The 20,003-nt window shown below is 43.3% G+C and overlaps 2 long non-coding RNA genes across 2 annotated transcripts in view; one reads left to right on the plus strand and one right to left on the minus strand.

Moving 5' to 3' along the window:
* The first annotated feature begins 1,886 nt into the window (after positions 1 to 1,886).
* Positions 1,887 to 5,624, plus strand: LOC123590406. The gene is made up of 2 exons (XR_006708749.1): positions 1,887 to 1,995; positions 5,298 to 5,624. It is a non-coding gene; the product is annotated as an uncharacterized LOC123590406 (long non-coding RNA).
* Positions 1,974 to 20,003, minus strand: part of LOC123590405 — a 73,074-nt gene continuing 55,044 nt past the window's right edge. Inside the window, exon 5 of the long non-coding RNA XR_006708748.1 lies at positions 1,974 to 2,211. This is a non-coding gene — a long non-coding RNA (uncharacterized LOC123590405). The remainder of the gene's footprint in view (positions 2,212 to 20,003) is intronic.

Raw genomic sequence — 20,003 nt, forward strand, 5'->3', positions numbered from 1 at the left:
AGATTGGTTGTGATTAATAAGATATAATTGATAAGTTATAAATTCCTTAATTTTATTTCTGTATATGTATTAATAAAATAAAAACTCATTTTAAAACATTAGCAAAATCAAGTAAATTTTCAGCATGTGTTTTTTCATTGTTTTTCAGCACTGACCATTGTGGATTTATTTGTATTAATCTGTACTAATTAATTTGTATTAAATTGTATTTATTTGTATTAATCTACTTGCTCAAATGATTTCCTTTCCTTGATCTATACTGTATACCGTGTTTAAATTTTACAAAATCAAATGCCAAAACACAGTAAGTGTAATGGATAGGAATGTGCATAGCAAGCCGGTATTAAAACATTAGGACTGCCCCATCTCTGGTCCTTACCATTTCAGCAAACACTCCTTCCTGGTCACTCACTATCATTTCTGACGACTCAATTATTGTTGAAATGTGTATCTGATTTTTTTGGGGGGGTCATTTGTGTATTTTTTATTGAGACATAATTGACATATAACATTGTATTAGTTTTAGGAGTACAACATAATGAGATTTGATGCTTGTATATCCTATGAAATGATCACCACAATAAGTTTAGTTAACATCCATCACCTCACATAATTACACATTTTTTTCTTATGATGAGAACTTTTAAGATCTACTTCCTTGGCAACTTACAAATATATAGTCCAGTATCGTTAACCCTTGTTGCCATGCTGCACATTACAGTCCCAGAACTTAATTTATCTTATAACTGGAAGTTTGTGCCTTCCGACCACCTTCATCCATTTCACCTGCCCCCCACTCCCTGCCTCCGGCAACCACTCAACGTATATTTCTTGATCAACAAATTCTAAATTACAACTTCTCTCAGCTAGGAATCCTGGAACTTAGTATTTAACTTTTTGCCTTAAAAAGGCCTCTGCTACATGAGTTCATTAAGAAAGCAATGGGACAATGATGCTTGTCAGTAACTCAAAGAACTGCACTAAAACAAGGGGAAGAATCAAGTCTACAATAAAAACGTTTGAGACAGTATCTATTTATTTGTGTTGTTCCAGGAAGGACTGAGGGTGGCTTATGAAGATGCATACAATTAAGCAAGATGCAATCTACTACAATATAAATGAGGAGGGAAAAAAGACCAAGAAAATAGGATAGAAAGCACATGGCAGTGGTGAAGTGAGGACATAAAAGACGTGCCTTGAAATTCGAGGTGCTTCTAAGCACTGAGCAGTTTGATTCTCCCTTTGTACACAGCGAAAGGGAAAAGGGAACCATTATCAGACACCTAATTCATACTGCTTCTTAAACAAATACACACTGGCCTCTCACAAGAAGACTGACTCTTTCAGCTGGCAAGATGAGAGAAAATTCAGGAAGGACAGCATCCCCAAAGCATACTGTTGCAAAGGATCAAACGCCGAGTTTAGCCAAAACTTGAGTCAGTAATTAATCCAGTACAGCTCTTCCAATATTTGGCGTAAATTACTTTGCCTTCTTAAACAGGCAGAAAAGAGTGATTTGCTTCCATTTCATACACCAAGTCAATTACACAGATAAAAATAGAAATAACGTGTCCTAGCAAGTGTAATTCTCCGTCCCATCTTACGTCCAGATGTGCTTCCAAATTCGGATCTTTCAGTGCTCTCCAGAACTCTCCCATGGTGACCTTTTACCCCATTTTATTTTCTCTTACGTTGTCCTGTGGCAATTTCCCCCATTGTAACTGTTAGCCTTGGCACCCCCGGAGCCCTCAGCGAGGTAGAAAAACAGATGGCCTGTAGGAGCGGGCAGTCAGGAGAAGACAGCACAGAACTAGGTGAAATGGCCAAGCTGGGACTCCCCGGGATACACTGTGGAGACAGTGTCCAATCAGTTTCTGAAGACAGGCTGTGCCTGCAGCCCATGACTGGACTGGTCAGCTCACTGCTGACTGAGAAGTCCAGAAACAAGTCTGGGAACATCCCCTCTCCCTGGGCACCAGCAAACTCATGAAGCAGGTGAGTACCTTCTAGGCACCGGGCACAGCTAGAGCTAGGGAAAGATAGGCGGAAGGTACAGACTGAGCCACCGCCTTCAGGTTAGCTCGTCTATTATACAGGAATTTCAATATGGTAGTTGCACACACCTGCTCTGGATCGAGGTCCTGAATCCTACTTCCATTTTTGCTGTGTCACCCAGGACAAGTCAAATTCCTGGGGCTTCAGTTTTAGCATCTGCGGAATGGAGACAGCAATTACATTATAGTGAAAACGCTTGGAACGGTAGTGGGCACAGCTTCCACCCCCAGACCACTGCCTCCTCATGAGATCCCTGTCTCTGCAATAGGGACCAAAATTGACTGTGTATGTGTTATTCCAGGCACTGTTCAAAGTATGTGACATATTTGAATTCATTTAATCTTTTCCATAGCCTTATGCAGAAGGTACTATTATCCACATTTTATACATCAGAGGCAGAGGGATTCAGTGCCTTGCCTAAGGTTCTCAGAGAGGCAAGATATACTAGTCATTAAGGGTGCCCACTCTGGGAACAAACTCCCTGGGCTCTAGCTAGAAGTCGTGCGACCTTGGGCTAATTACTTCACTTCTCTGGGTCTGCCTCCTGCCTGTTTGCTCTCAACCCAGTCCCCATCTTCCCTGTGACTTCTGAGAACGACATTTCTGCCATCGAGTGTCGGGTTAGCTAGGCCAACGGGATGTAGTGGTAGAGCTTAACACGCAAAGCGGAGAGAAACGTCAAGGCGTTTCGTCCCCTCTCTGGGGTGGCCGCTCTGGAAGTGGCCGCATCTCCTCCTGGGCTCCAATTCCTGTTGGGCAGCCCCAGAACCTCAGCTCTGGTGACATCCCCTCCACGCCAGTCACCCCACCCCCACCCCTGTAACTTGCAAAAGCAGCTTCCTACTGTTGCTCATTCCCAGGTTGCCTTGCCGCCCGTCCTCTTGCCTTTTGTGCTCTTGCCACACCCTCGTAGTAGAGCCCTGTATCAAGTTTCCTCTGGTGAGCTACTGGAGTAGCATCATTTTCCTGGTGGACTATGACAGACACATTTTGTACTTGCACTTCTTCATCTGCTAAATGCTAATTGTACCTACCTCACAGGGTTGCTGTGAAATTTAACAAGTGAATATATTTGAAGTACTCAGAACAGAACCAGCACAAAGCAAGTAGCAGCTATTCTGGAACAGGCAAAGGGAGTTTGCTCCCCTAAACGGGGCACCAAATTCCCTTTAGGCTCTTAGGGAGGCGATCCTGAAGCTTAAAGGATGAGAAGCAGCAAACCAGGTAACGCAAAAGGTAAAAGTGTTTCAGGCAAAGGGATTGGACAACCCGTGGCCAAGGAGTAACAGCGAGCAGGTGCCCTTCTAAGAATCAAGAAAGGAAAGAGATTCAGAAAGACTGGAGCATGTGGACAGCACAAGGTGAGAGGAGAGTCCGGAAAGAATGATGCTGGAAAGGAGAACGGGGCCAAATCGTGCCTTTTTCGTAATGTTAAGGGTGTTAAATTAGTTTTAAAAAGGAGGCCTTTAGACAGAAGTGGCTCTAAATGCCAGGGTGACTGACATAAGCAAACCAAAATCTAAGCCTGTAAATGCCTCCAAGTTAAGAAAGCGAAACTTAAGGGTAACCAATTACAAACAAGCTTCTAACTAGGCTTAAAGTTACAGCCAATCAAATAATTTCCTTTCTTGGCTTCTACATCCACTCTATGTAAGTCTTTCCCCTGGCTCCTGTCAAGGAAGCGCTCCTAACTACTTCCAGTTTGGGATTCTATTCCAATTAGAACAGATTTTTGCTCAAATAAACTTGAAAAATTTTTAATATGCCTCAGTTTATTTCTTAACAACTTTAACCCGAGGACAACAGGAAACCATTGGAGCATTTTAATTAGCAGAGTGACACAGTGAATTTACAATTTAGACAGATTGCTTTGGTTGTAATGTCAGAAGTATATGGGGTGGGAAGCAGAAAAGAGATGAAGGCAGGAAGAGCTGTTGGGAGCCCATTGTGTGTATCCAGTTAGGGGGCAATCGCTTGGACTCAGTGGTGACAGTGAAGTTATTCAGGAGGTAAGAGCGATGGGATGGGCATTGGATTGGAAGAGGCAGCCAAGGGAGAAGAGGGATCAAAAATGATGACCGGGTTTCTGACCTGGGTGAATGCAAACAGCAAGTAGCACAGCAGAGTTGTTCAAAAGATGGGCTCTGGCTTACACAGCCTGCAGCCAAACCCTAGCTCTACCTACAGCTAGCTGTTGAACCTGTGGCAAGGCACCGAATCACTCTGTGCTTCAGATGTGTGGAATGGGGATAATATCTGTACCCTCTGTACCAGGTTTTCGAAAAGGTGAAATGAGGTAAAGCATGTCAGATGCTTGGAACAGAGCCAGTAAAATCACGAGCACCATGAATCCCCATCACTATTAGAGATGAGGATCTCAGGAGAAGGCACAATCTCAGGGGTGGGAGCATCATGAATTCAGATCACTCAGTACTGACTATGAGACATCTATGGAACCAGAGAAAGAGCTCTGGTCTGCACATAAAGTGAGAACAGATAGGTTTATAGGGCACACCCCGGGGAATGTCAACATTTAAGTGACAGTTTCAGGAAGTGGTTTATAATAAGAAATATATATTTGGCCATTGTCCCCTTCCTGACAGACCTCCTAAAACCCTTCAAATTTCCTGTGATGAGAGCCATCAAGGTGTCTTTTGTGATGTTAATAGGTGACAGTTGGAAAGCACCTAAGGGTGGGGGGTGGGGGCTGGTTACCAGTGGAACCAACAGTATGATTTTCAAGGTTAGAACTTTCATTCCTACCTCTCCCCAATCCTGACCTCTTGGGGCGGGGGGGGGGGGGGGGGGGGGGCGTGGCGCGCGGGCTGGACGTGAATCAGTCACCAGCGATCAATGATTTAATCAATCATGCCTTGGTAATGAAGCCTCCATAAAAACCCAAAAGGACAGGGTTTGAGAGAACTGAATCCTTTCCTATAGGGTCTGGCACTGTCTGCAAGTACATGATGTCAGAATTGAATTGAATTGTAGGACATCTAGTTGGGGTCAGAGAACTGCTTGGAAGCATGGGGGCAAAAAATCCACCCACTGGAATTGGAATCAAGAGTCATAGAGGCCCAGGAGGAAAGCAGAGAAAAGCAGGCAGAGAAGTAGGAGGGAAGCCAGCAGTGGCTGCGGTCCAGTTGTGAGCAGAAAACAAAGACCCCATAAAAATAGCAGGAGCTGGGCCTAAGAATTATTGGTGTAACTTGGGGTCTGCACTTATCATCCCCTCCAACCAGGGGTCATAGGACATGGTAGCAAGAAGTGTGTCTCAGCTGACCTGTGAATGAGCAAACACCAGACGTCTACCCATGTCTGATCTTCTGTGCTGACCTTGGTGACTGGAAATGACACAACCCAATTTTTCTGGCGACTCCACTGAACCCCTGATCTTTTCCTTCATGTGACAAATCACACAGCAGATATTTCTTCTGAGTACAGATAGCTGCTCTGATTGAGAACAAGCATGAATTTGGTTATCTGCCTTCTCCTGTACATAAGGCCATTTATAGGTTCCTCATCTCCCTTCCAAGGTCCAAATAAACCTTCCAGTAATTGTAGCCTCAGACTTTTGTTTTGTTTTGTTAAAGACTCTGATTCCAGAAGGTTGTTCATCTGCTATGTTTATTAAAATCCCAAGACCTGGTCCAAGGCCTCGCTCCCAGGATTCTGATGACAATGCCAGCATTCTGTTCACCCAGAAGAGGTCTTTGCCAGGGGGCACCAGGAGGATTACTCTGATTCCATGCAGAAAGCTTATGAAATGGCTTTCCATTCTGTCCAGCACAAGCAAGGGGAGTTGTTATTTTTATAAATGTCAGCAGAGCTTTCCACTATATAGTTTTGAGAGATGGTGATTAAAACAAAGAGTACTTTTCTCTTGAATTCTGCTACCCCCAAACTTTCATTAACACTCAATTGATTTTAGGAAAGTTCAGCATTAAGGTTTCCACAGCACTTTGGCACAGTAGTACCTGTGCATTTGGGATAACACAATAATTTCTTACTTTAGAAAAAAAAGAATTACTCTGGCAAAATGAACCTTTTAGCTGAGGATGGACTGGTTCCATTTTTGATTCTTCCATTCTCAAGGTTAACTGGGCTGCTGAACTCTCCCAAGCTGCAAAGGAGGTACTAACCAGCATCCAAACCAGCTTGGAAGGGACATGGAGAGAAACCAGAACTAAGGCTGGCCAGTCTGAAAACTAGTAAATGTTATCAAGTTAACAACTTCCCATTTATCAATAGGTACCCAATAAAAAGGGAATATGCATGAGTTTTTTTAAAAGCTTCACAAAAAATAAGGTGTATTAGCATAATTGACTTTACTATGCAGCAGTAATATAAATGGCAATCCACTCTTGTAGAATATTTGTGTTGAAATTAGGACATGGTAGCACATTCAAACACAAGAGCTAATGGAAGCTCTAAATATAGATTATATTCCATCTGGCTGACAAGAGCCTGCCTCAACACATTAACCAGAGGACCAAACCAGAGAAGGGAAATAGCTCTCAAAAATGCAAAAGAGAAAAGAGATTCACTTGGAATTTTATCTGGTAAAATATCAAGTCACAGAATCAAGTCATCTGTTTCATGGACTATTTTTATAACTCAGATGTTAATTTTGATGCTGTCTTTAGATGCATAAAAAGAGATTCTTCTCCCTTTAAACTTGAAAGAGTTTTGTTGAAGTAGGTACCTCACAGCTCATAAATGGCATTCAGTTGTTGAAAATGATTTTGACGATTCGGCTTTGACATTCCCTACATTTGCACAATAAACAGAGCTGCTGTTTCTTTTCTTCCAAAGCCATTTTAAACGTTCGCCCATGGGGACCATGTCCCCTTAGCATTTTGCAAGAGTTATACTTTGCACTAACCAAACAACAAACTTTTGTTTACATAACAAAATTATTTTTTCCAGTTTCAGCTCTGCTTATTAACAAATTAAAGTAGGTATTTCTCAAGCCAACATTTCCTCTTTGTTTATGGTTGGAGATCTTGACCCATATGACAAAACAAAATCCACTGAGGAGCACAGAAAAGTACCAGCACACAGAAATGTGTCTTTGTAACAATCCCACGGCACACAAGCCATCGTGATAGCCAATGTACTCATAGAAAGTCAACAATGGCTATTTGCAGTTGATCCAGTCCCTCTATTTAGGAGGTTTTTGTGCCATAAATAGATCAGAGAGTCTTGCAAAATGTGTATTTATGGTTAAGCTTTTATGCATTTCAGAATTTGTTTGGAATATTGAGGCATACTATCCTGAGTGTGTTGTTTTCTTTTTGTGCAAACTCTGCTGAAAAACAAGAACAGTGAACAGGATGAAGAAAATGTAATCCAGGCCCTGGGTTGATAGAGAAGATCACCTCTGGGCTTGGGGCCAGTGGGGTTTTAGTTCCCCTTGCTGGGATCTCCAGAGAAACTAACTCCCAAATATTAATCAGACACTGCCCCCCTCCCCGCTTTAAAGCTTCCAGTGGTTCCTAATCACTCTGAAATAAAACTTCTGACCCTGGCCAACAAAACCCTACACAATCTAGCCACTTCTAAGACTTTACCAGCCCTGCTATGAGCTGAATTATGTCCCCCCAAATTTATATATTAAAGTCCTAACCCCCAGTACCTCAGAAATTGTGATTGGTTTGGAGATAGGGTATTTAAAGAAGTAATTAAGGTAAAATGGGGTGATATGAGTGGGCCTTGATCCAGTGTGACTGGTGTCCTTACAAGGAGAAGAGATTAGACACGGGCAGGGATAGAGGAAAGACCATGTGAAGACAGCGGGAGAAGGCAGCCATCTACAAGGAAGTGAGAGAGGCCCGAGAAGAAATAAAACCTGCTGACACCTTGATCTTGCACTTCTAGCCTTCAGAACCTTGAGAATATAAATTTCTGTTACTTAAGCCACTCAGGCTGTGGTCGTTACAGCTGCCCTAACAAATAAATACAAGCCCATTCCCTCTCCACTCCTCCTCTGAGGATTTGCCTCCTTTCTGTTTCTTTCCATATGCCTGACTCGTTCCCACCACAGGTCCTCTGCACTAGCTGTGTGGTCCATCCAATATCTGCATGGCTCTTTCTTGTTTTTCAGGTCTCAAATATCACATCTTCAAAGACTAGATAATGTAGAGTAGTTCCCCTGACCTGACTTTCTTATCTTCTGTACCCCCCAATTAGCTCCCTGAGGACAGACATTATGTCTCTCTTGTTCACGACATTATCCCCAAGTCTTAGAACAGAGCTCGTCACTTGGTAGGAAACTCAGGAAATATTTTTTTAATAAGTGAATTAACAACCAAAGTTTTTGTTAAGTCACTAAAATCAATTAATTGACATGAAAGGCCTGCCACAAGGTAAAGATAACAGAATTGGTTGGGGCAAATTGAACTGAACTGAATGGAATTGAATCAGGTAAATGAATACCAACCAATCTATAGAATTTGATCTTTAAAATTTCATCTTAACTCTCTGTGATCTAGTCTTGACAATGAAGTCTCTGTCTCTCAAAAATAAAGCAAAGAGGGATCTATTAAGAGAGAAGACTATCTGAAGATAGTTCCCTCTGGAGAGGACAATTAGAAGAAAGGGTGTCCAAGGAAGATAACTATCCACTGTGTTCCCTCTTGATCTGTTCAAAACTTCAGCCAGTGCATATATAACCTTTAGAAAGAAGCTTTACAAAAGACAAAACTAAGGGTCACTGAAGCTCAGTCAGGTGACACGCTCTTGGTTTGGGCTCAGGTCATGATCTCATGGTTGGTGAGCTTGAGCCCTGGGCTGGACTCTGCAGCTGTCAGCACAGAGCCTGCTTGGGATTCTCTCTCTCCCCCTTTCTGTCTGTCCCTACCCCGTGTGCTCTGTCTCTGTCTCTCTCAAAATTAATAAATAAACTAAAAAAAAAAAAAAAAAAGATAAAGTTAATTGTTGAGTAATTACTTGCCTTAAGGATGTCAATGAAATGCTGTCCATTTCCCCATCTGTCCCAAGCACACCATCATTCCTACTTTCTCCCCTTTGTTCCTGTTGATAAGGCTGGGACGACCCTCCCACCCCCCAATGTCTTCCACAAGCTCTCCTGTCAACTGTACATTCCTGTAGTAGGTAGATCACTTTGAATTATGATTGTTTGCTTAACACATTTGTCTTAGCCTGACCTTCGTGAAGGTGGAGACTGGTCTTACTCATGTTAGTAATCACACAAGATTCAGCCCATCAAAGGGCTCTGGGGACACTTGTCAACGGAGTAAATGGAGAGTACTGCTCTTCCCCAAAGACTGCAGCTGACCCATCCAGCTCTCATCCGTGCTCTCCTGCACACCTCTGGATTCCTAGTATCTGCTCCTCCAGCTCCATAGAGCATATCAAGAAGGGCAAAAGAGAGCCCTCAGCCTAATAAACACTTCACCAGAGGCCCAAATTGAGATGCATTCTACTTACCTGTCTTAATCCAAAAGGAAAAAAATAAAGTGGCAGAGCCCTGTTAAGGCTTTAAAAAAAAGAGAGAGAGAGAGATAATTCACATACCATAAAATTCCTTATTTTAAGGTTGTAATTCAGGAGTATTTAGTATAGTCTTATTGTGCAGCCATCATCACTATATAATTCCAGAATATTTCCATCACCCCAAAATGGAGCCCATAGCCATTAGCAGTCCCTCCCCATTTCTCCTCTCCCATTAGGCCCTGGCAACTACTACTCTACTTTTTATCTCCATGGATTCGCCTATTCTGGACATTTCATATAAATATAGTCACACAGTGTGCAGCCCTTTGTCTCTGACTTCTTTTATTTAGCATAACGCTTTCAAGGCTCATTTGGGTCATAGCATGTGTCAATACATCATTCCTTTTTATGGTTGAGTAATATTCCATTGTGTGGGTACATTTGTTTTTCTTTTCCTCAGTTGATGAACATTTGGGTTGTTACCACTTTTTGTCTATCATAAATAATGTTGCTATGAACACCCATGTACAAGTTTTTGTATGAACATATGTTTTAAATTATCTTAGACTATATATCTGGGAGTGGAATATTCTGGGTTATAAACACGCATAATAACTTTGTTTTTAACTTATTGAGGAATCGCCAAAGTGTTTCCACAGCAGCTGCACCATTTGATGCTCCCACCAGCAATATAGGAGGGCAAGGCATTTTCTCTTAGAGATTAGATAATCCCAAAGGAAGGACATTGTCCTTTATAGACTGCCCAAGGTCAAAAGAGAGAGGCAAGAGATGTTTTATTAGGGAGGAAGGTGTTTTATGAGGGGAATGAATGGCTCACAAAGTCCTGCTGACTCATTTTCAGGCAACTTTACCATGGCCTTATAGTTCACATTGAAACTATGCGCTCAATCTTAACACGAAGTGCCTGGGTGTCTACAGCACCTTTGTTCCAAGCAGCATAGCACCTTGGAGACATCATTTAATATGTGCAGTTTTGTTTCCTATTCAGCAGGGAGATATAGGTCTTCCTTTGCCCACTTAGCTTTATTTCTGGGAATAAGCTTTTCAAGACATAGGAAGTTCAGCCTTGCTTTAAGCCATCAAGCTGCTTGAATGGATATCATCCATTATTTCAGAATTTTTATTCAAACTTTAGGTTAAGGCAAATTTTATATGTCTAATGGCTTTGGGAAGTTAAAAAGACATAAGAGGTTCTGTGTGTGTGTGTGTGTGTGTGTGTGTGTGTGTGTGTGTGCGTGTGCGTGCACATGCATGCACGTGAGTATGTGTGCATGCATATGTGTGCCTGTGTGTGTGGGCACCACAGAATGAGGGGTACATGCTGTCCATCAGTAACTATCAACTAACAGAAGCCACAACCTACCCTGTGTATGGCAGCCAGAACCTACCATCACACTGGCAGATACTAAGTTTCTGTGCCTCCTTGAAAGAAAGCAACACTGACTGTGAATAAAAAAAGATTTTAGGGGCGCCTGGGTGGCTCAGTCGGTTGAGCGTCCGGCTTCGGCTCAGGTCACGATCTAGCGATTTGTGGGTTCAAGCCCCGCGTCGGGCTGTGTGCTGACAGCTCGGAGCCTGGAGCCTGCTTGGATTCTGTGTCTCCCTCTCTCTTTCTGTGCCTCCCCCGTTCATGCTCTGTCTCTCTCTGTCTCTCAAAAATAAATACATGTAAAAAAAATTTTTTTTTAAAGAATCTGAATCTAAGGTTTATATGCATGCAACTTATGGATGGAGTAACAACAAATGGAAGAAATATATTTACAAATGAAAGTGAACCTACATTTACTTCGCTAAAATTGATTTTTTCCCTCTCATCATAGTTTTCTCTATCACACTATTCAACTTCCCTGAAAGAATCAGCACAAAGGTAAAAACACAACAAAACTCCCTCCCTGTTCATAAACCTCCTGTCCTGACTCCCAGTCCACACCCTAAATAAACAGACAAGACTGCCCATGTCCTAAGTGGATATCTCCCAAAGGCCTTGAACCTAAAGAGAACCTGCTTCCAAGGAGAGGCCATTCCATCCACCCAACTTCCTCGGGCCCCACAGCTCCTCTCTAACGACAGGCAGCCACAGTGGCTCAGCTGATCTCGGCGGGTGCAACAGCAGAGAGAGGGGAACAGAGGTTAAGAGGGGAGCCAGGAGGGCGAGGTAGCAGATGAGGCCAGCTGTCAATCAGCTGTCACTCAACAGCCTGCCCAGCGCTGCTCTCCTGCCTGAGGCTGTGGGGAAGTGTTCTGAGTGGTGTTCTAGGATAGCTCCCTTCCGGCGTGCCAGCAGAGGCAGAGACATCCTGTGATAAGCTCTGAAACGCAGAGGAGAAAGAAAAACTACAGAAGCAGAGTAGCCTGGACCCTCCCCATCACATCTCTAAGCCTCCACTTCTCCAGCCCTAAAGCAGAGGTGGGTCAACATGACATCTGAGAGAATACATGTAAGAGCGTTGCTACTAAATGAACGAAGAACTCACTAACTCAAAAGTTACAGGTTTGAAGGCTTGAGGTTCTGTCAGCACCACCTGGAGCACCTGTCAGAACGCAGACTACGGGCTTCACCCCCAGAGGTTCCATTCATTAGGGTAAGGCCTGCAAATTTGCATTTCTACCTTCCCAGGCAGGGGATGTTGCTGCAGCTGGTCAGGGACCACACCGTGAGAACCATATAAAAGCATAGTGCTAAATGTCAGCTAGTGTTATAACGGGTGATCACGCGGTATGTCCATACCGAGTGGTAAGAAGGAAACAAAGTCACTGTCCAGAAAAAGCAAGAAAATAATAAAACATATATAAATACAAAACATATAGTGCTATATTGACAGTACTCAAGTACTGCAATTTAGTCTTTCAAGCCAGAAAGACTAGGAATTAATCAGACAGACATTTTTGACCAACCCCCGTCCTCCAACTTAACAGAAGCAGACCAAGCCCCCCAGTCTGGGCCTGGAGCCCCACTCTCCTACCAAAGGGAGAGGAATCTGAGGGAAATTCTTCTCTCCAAGTCTCAGTCCGGGGGCCGCAACCTTGAACTCAACCACCCTCTTCCCTTCCAGATGTCAGAGGGAGAAGCCTCTCAAGGCAGAGGGTACCCTGGAACCCATTTCCTCCTCCTCCATGTTCTTTGCCTTCTTGCCTGGGGAGCTAAGAAGCTGGGCTGAGTGCAAAGTGACTTTCGCTGCGAAGCTCACCAGACCCTGATAACAAGGTCATGAAAACCTACACAAACTACTTAACGCATGTGGGACTTGTGCATGTGGTACAGCACATCCCGTGTTGGAAGCGATACTTTTCTGTTGCTGGTAATCCCTCTTTTGACCTTGGAGCTCACCGAACAGCTCAAATCAGGTGGTATTTATATGTGGAACATGTGACATATTATGCCCTTTGGCTTAGTGACCCACACAGGAACCAAATGGAAGCCAGACTAGACATCGACGTTGTCCACACAAAGCAAATTGTTCAAATAAATTCCACTTAAAGAATGGTGATTTGGGGGAAGTGAAAGGATTCTCCCTAGATTTGTTTACTGTGAAGTAGAAGGGAAGAGCTTCTTTACTGGTTTGAAATGACATCTGATAAAATTACGTGGAAGGTGATGAAACATCATCCTCTGAGCAACGGTTCTGATCCAGTTCAGTACCTCCTCCTCTCTCTTGCCACCTTCCCATTTTACCCACAAAAGAGCTTCTCATATGAAAGGCTAAGAAAACCAACCAATATAAAGTACAGTTGAAACTGAGTGCTAAAACCTTATCCATAATTAAGCTAGGCAATTGCCTCCTGAAAATTAATTGGGACCAACTCTGAGCATACAAGTTGTAAAATCTATAAAGTTATAAAGTTAAAAATCTATGAAGTTATAAAATGTCCAATATCTCATTTTTCTATGTCCCTCCATCCAATTTCCTCTCAAACATCTGCCTCCCTCTCTCTCTCTCTCCCTCCCTCTTCTTCTCTCTGAGTCTCCTGCCTTCTCTCTCACTATATTTATTTCATAAGCCTGTTTGCAAGAAAGGAAAGAATCCTGGGTTAGTCATTCACACTTTAGTGTGAATTAAGTCAGTGAGTCAACTCTCACAGGAATGAGGTTTCAGGCCATAGCTCTAATTGTGGAATGACTGTTTTGAACCCCTTTAAGGATATTTCATGAAACAGCTAAATTTGGGGAAGAGGAGAGGAACTGCTCAAATCTGCCTGTGCATAAAGGCAGCCCTGAGTCCAGTTTTGAGAAATGAGAGCCTTCAGCTCACTCCAAACTGAAAGTGAATTCAGATTAATTCACAGACATTGAGTGAGAGTTATCATTTGTCCTTTGGGGATTTATTGGTTTCAAACCCTTCTCTTCTCTAGGCTTCAGAAACATCATTTCTTTTTTTTTTTTTTTAAGTTTATTTATTTTTATTTTGAGAGAAAGAGAGAGAGAAAGAAAAAGAGAAAGGAGGGGCAAAGAGAGAAGGAGAGAGAAAGAATCCCAAGCAGGCTCCATGCTATCAGAGCTGAGCCTGATGTGAGGCTTGAACTTACAAACTGTGAGATCATGACTGGAGCTGAAACCAAGTCAGACGCTTAACTGACTGAGCCACCCAGGTGCCCCGAAACATCATTTCTGATGGCCCGTGTCAGCCTGGTAGGATCTATTCTCACTCGACACCTGGTCTCTCTACTCCAGAAGCCCTTTCCACCAGCAAGTTTTTTTTTTTTTAAAAGACCCAACATGAGCTGCTTGGGCCAAATGTGGCTGCGAATCCTTCAACAAATGTTCTGCTCTGGCGAGCACGACCCTCAGAGTAGAAAGTTGATAGTGCTCTGACATATGGCTGGTCCCCTGGAGTTTCTCACTCTTCCCTCAGCCGGAAGAACTTCAAAACTCTGAGCCAGTGGAAAGTTCAGTTTGTTCCAAGCAGGAGAGACAAGTGTGCTCCCAAAATGAGTACTGGCATTTGGAAATACCCGAGGGTATTATAAATATAATCTTTCTGAGGTGTGAGTGTGTGTCAGAGAGAAAGAGATAGAGAGAGAGAGAGTGTGTGTGTGTGTGTGTGTGTGTGTGTGTGTGTGTGCATGTGATGACAGAAAGGGGTGCGAGCACAGGCCCAAAGCCAACAAGTATCAGTATCAAGAACATGAGGTCAGGCATAGAGAAGAATGTCCACTATGTGTTCAATACTAAATTCAGAAGTTTCTACTGCTTCTTCCCTGTAGAAGTGGGGGAAAGGGAATGAGGGAGGAGGAGAAAAAATGAGGGAAGGAAATAGAGAGAGAAGCAGAGACAGGATGGAGAAAGAGACATGAGTAGGGATGAGGAGAGAGAGGAATAGGAAGTGTGGAGTCTTGCCTGATGTAGAACAAAAGGCCTAGACTGAGAGGGGCATTGGGTGCCTCAGTCGGCTGAGCGTCCGACTCTTGATTTTGGCTCAGGTCATGATCTCACAGTTTGTGAGTTTGAGCCCCACATGGGGCTCCTCTCTGACAGTGCAGAGTCTGCTTAGGATTCTCTCCCTCTCTCTCTGCTCCTCCCCTGCTCTCTCTCAAAATAAATAATTTTTTTAAAAAAAGGCCTAGACTGAGAGAGAGAGAGAGAGTCAGAATGAAGGACTGCTGATCAATCACAGGTCCCGCCACCAGTTACAAGTGAGTCATTCTGCCTTTATTGCTTTGCCAACTATCAGCTTTCATATCCAAATGGTCCGCCTCTCCCATAATGCTATGCCAAAGCTAATCCACCATCCACAAGGCATTCTATTTCCTGCCAGAGACGGGCTTGTTCGGGTGGGTCTTAGTCCCTTCTGTGTCTCTGAAAATGCTGCCAGTCTCTGGGGCTGAGGCACAGAGTGAAGGGAGGTGAAGTGATCTTGACCTTACAAGAGAGCCCCTATGACCTTCACTGCTCTTTAACGAACTGAGCTGACCGGCACAGGGGCACTTAATCCTTTATGTGCCATGGCTCCCAGTGGCAAGCTGGTAAAGCCTATAGACAACTTCTCAGAATAATGTTTTAAATACATAAAATTACAAAAGAAAATAATTATACTGTTATGGTCATCAAATATTTAAGTAATGTACCAGAGTAATATGTGTACTCCTTTAGCAATGCTTTATTTCTAAAAAAAAAAAAAATGAAGGTTTATTCTTGAGGCAGAGAGTATGAGCAGGAGAGGGGCAGAGAGAGAGGGAGACAGAGAATTCAAAGTAGGCTTGGCACTGACAGCAGAGAGCCCCATGTGGGGCTCAAACTCACGAACCGTGAGATTATGACCCGAGCCCAAGTTGGACACTCAGCTGTCCGAGCCACCCAGGCACCCCAATCAATGCTTTACATACTAAGACCTGATGAAGGGTCAAAAAGCTACTGTCATTTCAAAGAGTGATGGGATGGGGCGCCCGGGTGGCTCAGTCGGTTAAGCGTCCGACTTCGGCTCAGGTCATGATCTCACGGTTTGTGAGTTTGAGCCCCACATCGGGCTCTGTGCTGACAGCTCAGAGCCTGGAGCCTGCTTCGGATTCTGTGTTTCTTCCTCTCTCTGCCTCTCCCCTGCTCATGCTCTGTCTCTCTCTGCCTCTCAATAATAAATAAAAACGGTAAAAAAAAAAAAAAATTAAAAAAAAAGAAAAAAACAAAGAGTGATGGGAGATATTTTGAGATGTCTGCAATAACTATCAGGTGATGTGAAAAGATCTGTGATTTCAATGGCGACAAAGTCACAATGCTAATACCACTGCAGTCAAGTTGCCCGCACTCTTACCAGAAGGAAAAGCTAGATTTCAAAGAAAGTTGAATAAAATAGAGATATCATTTCTTCCCATTCAAATTCATGAACCAGAATAAAGTAAACAAAGGAGTGTCTGATGATAATAGTAACAGGAACTATACTAACAAAGCACCATCTCCTACAAGAACAGCAGCAGACACAGCTGCCATGTATGGAGACTCTTCTCTATACTAGGCTCTGGGATAAGTGCTTTCTGCATTTCATTTCCCTTCATTCTCACTCTGAGGAAGGCATCATTTTGCCCACTTAACAGATGAGGAAACTGAGGCTTAGGGATTTTAGGGAACTTGTCCAGGATCACAAGTGATAAGCAGCCAAGAATGGGAGTCAGGCTGTGGCTGTCTGTCAGCCAAGCCCACATTCACCAAGAGTCCTTGAGAAAAAGGGGTGTGGAGGTGGGGAAAGAGAGAGAGATGAATGCCCAGAAGCACTGTTTCCTTTTTCTCATCCATATATAGTTCCTGTTGGTGTGTAATGGGGAGATAGGTGCCAGAGAGGATAGGAGCCTGTCGATCATGGACACCATCAAAAATCTTCTCAAAAACACTAAAAAGGAAGGGCTACGAAGGAGGACCAGCTCTATCAGATAGTAACACACCACAAAGTCTCTATAAATAATACAGCATGGTAATGGCACATGAATAGACAGACAGATCACCTGAACCTGGGTGGGCCCTACTCTCCATGCAGCCACCAACGTGATTCATAAGCAGGTACTACCCCTGACTGAATCACACACACTGGTGTCTCCACAAGAAGACGCTGCCAGGTTTGAGGGAGGAAGGAGAACTAATTTTTCAAAATGCTGTTCAAACAGGATCTGTTTCTGTTTAGGTCATCAGGTAAGACTTGCACATCAATCAGTAAGTCACAAGACCAGACTAAGCTTAATTTAATGCAACCCAGGATTGTATTGGCTTTCTTCATGGTCACATTACATGGGTGACTCAAACTGGATTGATTTTCAAGTATAATCTCTCCACCTTTGTTGTACATATTGCTGCTAAGCCAAGTCACATCCTGACAGTGTGCCATTGGTGTTTTGGATGCAAATACAGTATCTTTCATTTATCCCCATTAAATTTAACTCTATGGCCATGTCATATCATGCAAACCCTTGCCTGTCCATTTTTGCTTTTTGTTTTTTTGATTTTGTTATTAATGAGCATATCCTGGTGAACACTGCTTCTTCTCCTTCACTAGTATTTCAACAATCTCTTTTATTTATTTATTTATTTATTTATTTATTTATTTATTTTCATATTTATTTATTTTTGAGAGAGACAGACACAGAGTGTGAGTGGGGCAGGGGCAGAGAGAAAGAGAGACGGAATCCAGAGCAGGCTCCAGGCTCTGAGCAAGTGGTCAGCACAGAGCCTGACGTGGGGCTTGAACTCACAAACCGCGAGATCATGACCTGAGCCGAAGTCAGTCGCCCAACCAACTGAGCCACCCAGGCGCCCCTCAACAATCTGTTCTAGAACCTGATGTGAGATAACCAGGAAACTACACAGCTTGCAGAATTTGCTTTCTTTCTTCTTAAAAAACCAGATGGGCATTTGCCTATCTTTCATCTTCTCTCCCACATCCACAATTTGTCATAATTCTCTCAACTCTGGAATGTAATTTCTTTAGGCCAACAAAATGGACAAGTTTGAACACCTGCACTTTCACTAATCTTAAATGTCTGTTACCTTTTTATCAGTGCTTGTTCGATCCTTTTCAGTTCAAGGATCGTTCTACTTTATGTATTCAATGTATGTGGGATACTGACTATGTTCTAGGCACTGAAAATTCAAAGAAAAATATGTTCCCTGACTTTTGGGAAGCTTTCAGCTTATTGGAGAAAACGAAAGTACAAATCGATAAACAATAATATGTGGTAATTAGAAGTCAAAACAGGTTATATTACAAAGAGAATCTATTGACTCCTGGAACTGTAAAGTCTTGTCATGTAACAGGACAGGCTTCAGGCATGGTTTGATTAGGGCTCCACTAGTGGTTTGCTGGAAAGTGTGTACAACAACTAATTGACTCTCTGGAGAACAAAGCCTTGACTTACAGTGTTTGCCGATTTCCATGTTGTAAATACTCCCACCATGGCCTATTTCAAGCTAAGAGTATAAAATCACGGAACACAGAATTGGAAAGAGAGGTGCACAATCACCTGTGGCCTGATGATTGATGTAGCTCCAGTCCATTATTACCACCCTCATTTCTCTACAAGTTTCTCCATTCTTCCATGGTCTATATGCTGGTTTTGTCCTGACGATGCAACCAGCAGCTGAGACTATACACTTTATTCTGGCATCTAATGGAGAACATGCTTCTCTACCCTTAAGTACCAAAAAATTCCTGAGCTCCCTGAAATAATCACTGTACCCAAAGAACACTCCCAACTGGGCTGGCCTTGAGCAATGTGTTTAAATAAGTAATAGTAACTGCTTTGCAAGGCTCTCCATTTCACCTACCAAGTGCTCCTTGTTGGATAGAATTGGCACCAAAATCATGTCTTCTAGAAGGTGAAATTATCAGTAAGACGAGAAAATAGCTTATTCACATTTGTCCATTTTAGTGGCTACACCAACCAGATTTTCCTTTCAGGACTGAAACTCCCATCCTCCACCGCTGGGATGGGTGATTGTTGATGGTTCATAAGTGAGTTCCTCTACAGGCATTGCTCTAGCCAATAGGAGCTGCCTGCCCCTTTTGGGAAGAAACTGCTGGTCAATGGGCAGGTACAAAAGCCTCGTCCTGCCTCAATTCAGACCTCTCTGAAGGGATATCCCAGCTCCAGAGCTCCCCTGGAGGATCAGATGAGGCCTTTACTGCAACCGCACAGCAGGTCAACTTTCCCTACTGCTCCATTGGATTTCCCTCTCTGTTAACATCCTTCCTGTGAGCCTTCCCCACTAACTCTCTTGCATACAAATCTCTGTGTCTATTTCCAGGCAACATCATCTGCACTGCCCATCCCTGAACCAGTCACTGGGTTGTTTTAGACAAATCAAGTCTCATCACTGAAGCTGGGGGTGGGGTCAGTCCCACTGACATTCCATGCTTGCCCCACTGTCGGGGGGGGGGGGGGGGGGGGGGGGGGGGCGGGGAGGATTTGGATGGACAGCACTATCTGTGTCACAACACGACATGCTGAGTAATGTAAAAGACACACAAACAATATCAAAGTCCAATAACTGTTGTACTGTAGGTGCTAAGAAAAAGGAAAGCAGGGGCGCCTGGGTGGCGCAGTCGGTTAAGCGTCCGACTTCAGCCAGGTCACGATCTCGCGGTCCGGGAGTTCGAGCCCCGCGTCAGGCTCTGGGCTGATGGCTCAGAGCCTGGAGCCTGTTTCCGATTCTGTGTCTCCCTCTCTCTCTGCCCCTACCCCGTTCATGCTCTGTCTCTCTCTGTCCCAAAAATAAATAAACATTGAAAAAAAAAATTTTTTTTAAAAAAAAAAGAAAAGAAAAAGGAAAGCAGCCCCTGACACCCACAAATAATCACAGTTAGACCCCAATAGTATTACAAGCTGGTCTGACACTCATAGCCAGGCCATCTTGTTCTCCGGTTGGACATAAATAATCTCATAGTACACCAACCTCAGATAAACTTACTCTGAACCATGATAAAGAACAACAAAACAAGTTCACAGTAAATTTGTAATTTGTAAATTTTTACAAATTTGTGATTTATAATTTT

The sequence above is a fragment of the Leopardus geoffroyi genome, chromosome B4 (assembly GCF_018350155.1).
Source record: "Leopardus geoffroyi isolate Oge1 chromosome B4, O.geoffroyi_Oge1_pat1.0, whole genome shotgun sequence".
Lineage (NCBI taxonomy): Eukaryota > Metazoa > Chordata > Mammalia > Carnivora > Felidae > Leopardus > Leopardus geoffroyi.